Source organism: Nyctereutes procyonoides, unplaced genomic scaffold (assembly GCF_905146905.1).
Source record: "Nyctereutes procyonoides isolate TBG_1078 unplaced genomic scaffold, NYPRO_anot_genome, whole genome shotgun sequence".
In the NCBI taxonomy this organism is placed as follows: domain Eukaryota; kingdom Metazoa; phylum Chordata; class Mammalia; order Carnivora; family Canidae; genus Nyctereutes; species Nyctereutes procyonoides.
The window spans coordinates 89,419,863-89,426,839 of record NW_026575125.1 but is presented as its reverse complement, the minus strand read 5'-3'; the positions used below and the strand labels follow the sequence as shown (position 1 = coordinate 89,426,839).

The 6,977-nt window shown below is 43.3% G+C and overlaps 1 pseudogene; it reads left to right on the top strand.

The window, feature by feature from the left end:
• The first annotated feature begins 1,918 nt into the window (after nucleotides 1-1,918).
• LOC129518043 (nuclear cap-binding protein subunit 2-like) lies at nucleotides 1,919-2,431 on the top strand (annotated as a pseudogene).
• Nucleotides 2,432-6,977: the final 4,546 nt, after the last annotated feature.

Sequence of the window (6,977 nt, the reverse complement as noted above, 5' to 3'; positions counted from 1 at the left end):
AGCAGCGATACAGCTTGAGAATATAAATGCTCTTGGCACTTCTTTGATATTTAGGTGGGCTCTTAAGTAACCCTGGGATGTTGAGATTGTTGAGGAAAAGCAGCCCATTCTGGCTTGTAGTGGGTGGAAAGGTCTTGTCCAGAGTTCTCGAATTCTGTGGAAATAGGAAGGGAGCTCCGGACTTAAAAGCCCTCTCCAGAACATGAGAGTTGCATTATATGTGCTCTTTGGCTTCAAATCAATTTCTAAAGCTTATATGCTTGACCTGTGGACTACTTATTTCCCAAGATATATATTAAGTCTGTTAATGTTTCCAAACTTCCTGCCTCCTTTAAATTATTTTCAAAGGTCTCTAAAAGCTTTTAAAGAAAAATAGGACAATTTGGCTGATTAGCTAGAAAATGTGTGGGAAGTAATTCGACTTCACTAGTAATCAAATCCAAAAGAACATAGTAACAACGTACCACTTTTCATCATTCAAATTACTGGAGCATTCTTTTTTGCCTTTTGTTTCTTGAAGCTTTTTATGAATGGTAATACTTCGTGTTGGCAAGCATACAGCAAGGCAAGCACTCTGACACAATGCTGGCAAGAATGAAATTGCTAGAATGAAAGATTCATTTGTTCACCGATGTATTTAAAGCACCTAGACCTTGTCTGCCTCAATAAAGTAGTAGGCACTCAATGTCAACTAAATTATATTTTCTTTTTTTAAAAAGATTTATTTATTTATTCGTGAGAGACACGGAGAGAGAGAGAGGCAGAGACATAGGCAAAGGGAGAAGCAGGCCCCTCGCAGGGAGCCCATTGCGGGACTCAATCCTGGATCTCGTGATCCGAAGGCAGACACTCAACCGCAGAGCCTCCCAGGCATCCCCTAAATTACATTTTAAATGAGTTTAGCCTTTCTAGAAAGCCCTTTTGGCAATATGCAGCAAGCGCCTCAAATTATTCCTAACCTGTGACCAAGGAATTTAACTTCTAGAACTTTTTCCTGGGGAAGTGCTCAGAGATGTAAACAGAGATTTGTACAGAAAAAAAAAATCACAAAGCATAATAGATGGTAGCAAAAACTGGAAACCAGTTTGAAACTAAGTATTCAAAGATGCTCCTTATCTCACTCAGAACAAAAGTCCAAAGTCCTTACAGCAGCTTTCAAAGCCCCACAGGATTCACACCGCCCCACCCAACCCTCACCTTTAGGACTTTAGCACCTTATTTCCCGATTCCATCCTTGGTCACTCTCCTTTCAGCCTCAGTCACCTCCTTGCTGGTCTTGGAACAACCAAGCATGTTTCCAGTTCAGGGACTCTGTACTTGTGATTTCTTTTGCTGGAATGCTCTTGCCCAAATATCCTCATGGATCATTCCTTCATTGCTTTCAGATCTTGAAACATCATTCCCCGCCTGTCCATCCCCCTTCTGGGCTTTATTTTTCTCCATTGTATTTACTGCTTCCTAATATACAATATCATTTACTCACTTTTTTGGTTATCTTCTCTATCTTGAATGTGAGCCACACAAGAAGAGAAATTTTCTTTCTTTCCCCACCAAATCCCCTGTACTTAGAATAGTGGCTGACCCATAGCAGGTGCTCAGTTAAACATTTGTGGACTTTAACTGATTTGAATATGGAAACCCACTATGTGAAACATACATGCACAGACAAAACATGAAGGAAATATACATAATCGTTAATGACAACTGGGTTTCCTTTTTTTTAAGATTTTATTTATTCATGAGAGAGAGAGAGGCAGAGACACAGGCAGAGGGAGAAGCAGGCTCCATGCCGGGAGCCTGGCACGGGACTCGATCCTGCAGCTCCAGGATCACACCCTGGGCCAAAGGCAGGCACTGAGCTGCTGAGCCACCCAGGGATCCCCGACAGCTGCATTTCTGACAGAGCTGCAGCCACCTCATGGTTCCAGGAGGGGCAGAGGTCCTATCCACCTGTCTGCACTATGCCCAGTGGCCTGCCAAAGGTGCACTGTGCAGCGACTCCTGCGTGGAGCTGAGCCGGTACTGGGACCAGCCCTTCCGAGGTGACAGTGAAGAACAGGAAAAATTACTGAAGAAAGCTGTGTGTTGGATGCTGGAAACCTTTCCTTTTACACCACTGAAAGGAAAAATCTATGAACTCTTCAGCAGAAGTGGAGGCACAAAGAAAATCATGATGGACCCGGAGAAGATAAAGACAACAGCATGTGGGTTCTGCTTTGTGGAGTACCACTCAAGAGCAGGTGCAGAAAATGCCATGAGGTACATGCATGGAACACATCTGGGTGACAGGATCATTCATGCAGACTGGGACGCAGGCTTTAAGGAGGGCAGGTAGTATGGCCATGGGTGATCTGGAGAATAGGCATGAGATGAGTATTGGCAAGACAATGATGCTGAGAGAGGAGGCTATGGAAAATTGGCCCCAAACTAGTAAGTGGTGAGAGCCCCATCATGAAATCTTACTCCTTTGGCCCGTTGAATTTGCCAGGCATTACCCAGGGTCTGCAAACCTGCTCACTTTTTAAAAAGATTTTATTTATTTATTCATGAGAGACACACACACACAGAGGCAGAGACATAGGCAGAGGGAGAAGCAGACTCCGCACAGGGAACCTGATGCGGGACTCGATCCAAGGACCCTGGGATCACGACCTGAACCAAAGGCAGAAGCTCAACCGCTGAGCCACCCACGTGCCTCTAAACCTGCCCGCTTCTACCATGCTTTTTTTTTTTAAATAAATCTCTACACTCAACGTGGGGGTGGAACTCACAACCCCAAGATCAAGAGTTGCTAGCTCCAGGGGACTAAGCCAGCCACGTGCCCCCACCATGCTTTGTTCAAGGTCTCTACTGAGCTGGAAGCCTTTTCATGGTTTTCCTATTAAGGGACAGAATCCAAAAGAATGCCTTTAATTCTATAGTCTTGGAATCTTGGCCAGGTGTCAGGTTACCAGAATGATTTTATGTTACCTGTTACCGTGTCCAAATTTGCGTTGCATGGCAACAGATTTGATCTCTGATCTTGATCTAGCAGCCCAAAACAGCACACTTCTTTTAGGAAGATGGAAACTTTTAAAAATTGATAGTAGATTCATGGTCTACATTGGGGCCTGGAGTTATTATCTAACAATTTTTAAGTTTACAGAAGATAAAATATGATAAATGAAGTTTTGCTCTGTCATACAGCTTTGCTCTAAATTAGTAGATGTTTGACAACTGAATTTGCTTTCTGTGTTGAGTTGTCATCTCTAAAGGCCAACTTAGGAGTCAAAGGAACTTTCTGAATTGTTGGTGCAAAAGTAAGCCTTAGACCATCCCAGGGAATACTGCCTGCTTATGTGCTTTACGTATTAGGACTTGAAAAGGATTTACGCATTTTTCCAAAGATGTGTTTTCCATAAAGCCACCAAAAAAAGTGTTTATGCATCAGACTGATTCATTTTCAGAGTGATCTTAGAAATGGACCAGGTTTTAAAAGAGCTTGAAGATAGAGAGAACACATAACAAGAACAATCAGAATTACTTCCCTCAGGAAATGTGACTTGGCCAATTCTCTTATTGAAGTCTGCCTTGTTTTCTCCCTGATCGTGCTTGCTGAGTTTCAGAGCCTTGAGAGTGAGCTGATAGCCTCTATAGAGAAGGGAGCCTACAAAATAGACTTCTCTAATATACTTGAGCTATTGCTCATTTAAGTTGTTAGTGTAGTGCAATTTTCCCTGACATGAGTGAAATGTTTTCAGCTAGCAGCAGAGTATGTCTTAACTTCCACTAGAGTTTGTGGGAGTTGGTGCTGCAGTATCTCAGATAAGGCTCTTTCCCTTTATGGTCAGTATAGTTTCTTTCATTTAAGTTCAAGCTGATTATTTGGGTTTTTAAGAGCCACATCTAGTAGTACGGGTTTAGGAAAGAACCATTTGCAGGTGTTCAATGAAGACATATTCTTCATTTTAAAAATGTCTTTTACACTGTAGCTTGAATTAATGTATTTTAAAATTTTGTAGTAAAACATAACTCAGTTTTCTATAGGCCTTAAAATGGACAGTGGTTCCTGCTTGAATTGTTAGCCCGAGTTATCATTGTCTCTACCTATGACCTCATCTATAAAGAGGGACATTGAACTCTTGAAAAAAAGAACTTATGACAACTAGTATGTTAACTATAGTGGAATTAAAATTTTTTCAATGTTAATGACAACTATCTCTGGGTTGTGAGATTATGGGTAATTTTTTCTTCCTTTTTTTGTACTGTGAACATAAAATACTTTCATTACTGTAAAAAAGTAACACAAAGTTCAAGCTTTTATTTTTTTTTAAAAGATTTTATTTATTCATGAGAGAAACAGAGAGAGAGGCAGAGACACAGGCAGAGGGAGAAGCAGAGGGAGAAGCAGGCTCCCTGGGATCAAGTCCTGAGCCAAAGGCAGACACTCAACCACTGAGCCACACATGTGTCCCAAGTTCAAACTTTTAAAAGGATAAAAACCAAAACTTCAAAGTTGCCAACTATGTCTTATGTAATAGAAATATATGGATTCCAAAAAAACCTCCAAAAACAAAAAAGGGAAGTATAGGGATTCTACATTTTCAGAGATTTGAGTAGGCAGCATTTGGTGCTAAGATTTTTAAAAAATATTTTATTTATTCATTCATGAGAGACAGAGAGAGAGAGAGACACAGAGAGAGAGAGACAGACAGGCAGAGACAGAAGCAGGCTCCATGCAGGGAGCCCGACGTGGGACTCGATCCCAGGACTCGATCCCAGGACTCGATCCCGGGACTCGATCCCAGGACTCGATCCCGGGACTCGATCCTGGGATTCCAGGACCACGCCCTGGGCCGAAGGCAGGCACCAAACCGCTGAGCCACCCAGGGATCCCCAGGAGCTAAGATTTTAAAGACACCCAAAAGGGGCCTGTCCATCTATGTCCATTTGACCTTGAGGATCTCTTGGATCCTGCTCCATGCTAGGCTTTGTTGGTAGATGCTACGAATGCCCCTTAAGGAAGGAGCTCACTGTCTAGCGATGGGAGACATACAGTTAAGAGGTTATAGATGGTGCGATTGTGGTCTGCACACGATATGGAGGATTTAGAGAAAGGAGGGATGGGAAGTCTGACCTAGGAAGATTTCATACAGAAGATGACGTTTGAGCTGAGCCTTAAAAATTAGTAGATGTTTGACAAGTGGATTTACTTTCCATGTTGTTCAGATGGAGGTTGTGTCTTAAAGTGTGGTTCATGGACCAGCAGTGTAGGCATCAGCTCGGAGCTTATTAGAAATGCCCCATCTCTGGGGCTCCTGGGTGGCTCTGTCGGTTAAGCATCTACCTTCAGCTCAGGTTATGCATAATCCCAGAGACCTGGGATCTAGCAGACATTGCTCAGTCGGGAGCCTGCTTCTCTCTCTCTCTCTTTCCCTCTGCCTCTCCCCTCTGCTCCTTCTGTCTTTCTCTCTTTCTCTCTCTCTCTCTTTCTGTCTAATTAATTAATTAATTAATTAAGAAGAAAACTGTTGGCCCTGGTCATTAGAGCTGTCTCAGATGCATGTTTATTTGACTCTCACATTATGTTGATTTTTAAAATTTAAAATGTAAACACTTAACCAAAAGATTTGTACAGAAACCTGTATTTCTGACTTCTTGTAAACAGTGAGAAGATCTGGCACTAGATCCCTTTGTGGCAACAACTGATAGGAGCAGACAGGCAGCTGCCTCCTTCAAAGGGCACTTTTCCTTACTCTATCCCCCACACTGAGACCAAATATCGGTTGTCTTTTATCATAGTTGCTCTGGTTTCATTAATAGTGAAGAAGAGAGTCAAATGTTTTTGGAACTCAAGACTCTCAAAAGTGGAAAATGAAGAGAAGAGGGTTACTGTTTCTTACCAAAAGGGGGGGGGGGGCGGTGCATGCTTCTTTGTGAATTCCAGCACATTCTCCAATGGTAGTCTTCCATTGTAGGGATAGGTAGAGAAAGAGGAAGCCATCTAAGAGATTGAGAATAGCAACTGGGAGAGTATAGTCCGAGGTCTGATCCAAAGCAAAGAGAGGAGAGGTTCACAATGTTGAGCGCTGCTGAGTCATCAGGCAGGCAGGCAGGCTAAGGAGTAAGTTGGTCAAGGCCATTAACAAGCTCTGGGTTACCTAAGCTGGAGTCCCCTTAGTGTTGTGTCAGGAGGGGAGGGTAGAAGCCTGGTTCCAGTGGCCTCGCGAGTGGGTGGGCTGTGAGGGTCAGGGATATCTAGCTCTCAAACAATAAGCTTTAGAAGCTTGCCTACAGGGAGCGGGATGGAAGACAGGGGAAGTTGGATTTCTCTGTTTGATTTGTTTTCCCTCAAGTGCAATAAACTTAGGTCAACAGCGCGGTGGCCAGCAGATGCTCAGAGATTGAAAATACAGGAGGGAGGTGGGGGATATTCACCAATCTCGTGGCAGGAAGTGAGACAGGAGACCTTGAAATCAAAAGGACAGGCACAAGGATGTGCCTTGTCCTTTAAGAGGAGAAGAAGAGAGGTGGGGACCTCAAGGTTGAGGGAATTTACACCTGACAGCCTCAATGTTTTCAACAAAGTAGGAGGCAAGGTCAACCGCTGGGGGAGTCAAGGGAGGAGGGGGAGGGGAAGAGCAAGGACTTGAGTGCGAGCCAAGGTTAATATTTTCTCCATTCCCTCCAGAGGGGCTTTTAGAGACAGGAAGAAACAGGAGAAATACAGGCATTATGTTGCCTAGGAAACTCAGTGGTTTGCTAAAGCAACAGTAGGGTTGTTTTTAATCCCATTAACCCATTCATATCCATTGTCATCTAAAAGAGGACCAGTGAATAGGGACGGAAACACAATCCTGAGTCACAGGGCATATAGACAGCATCCCTCTGTCAGCATCCCTCTATAGCCTAGGGAAAAATCTGGGGGCATGAGTAGCCCTAGGACTAGAGACTTAAATAAAATGGGAGGAATCATCAAATAAATGGCAGGTGTAAGG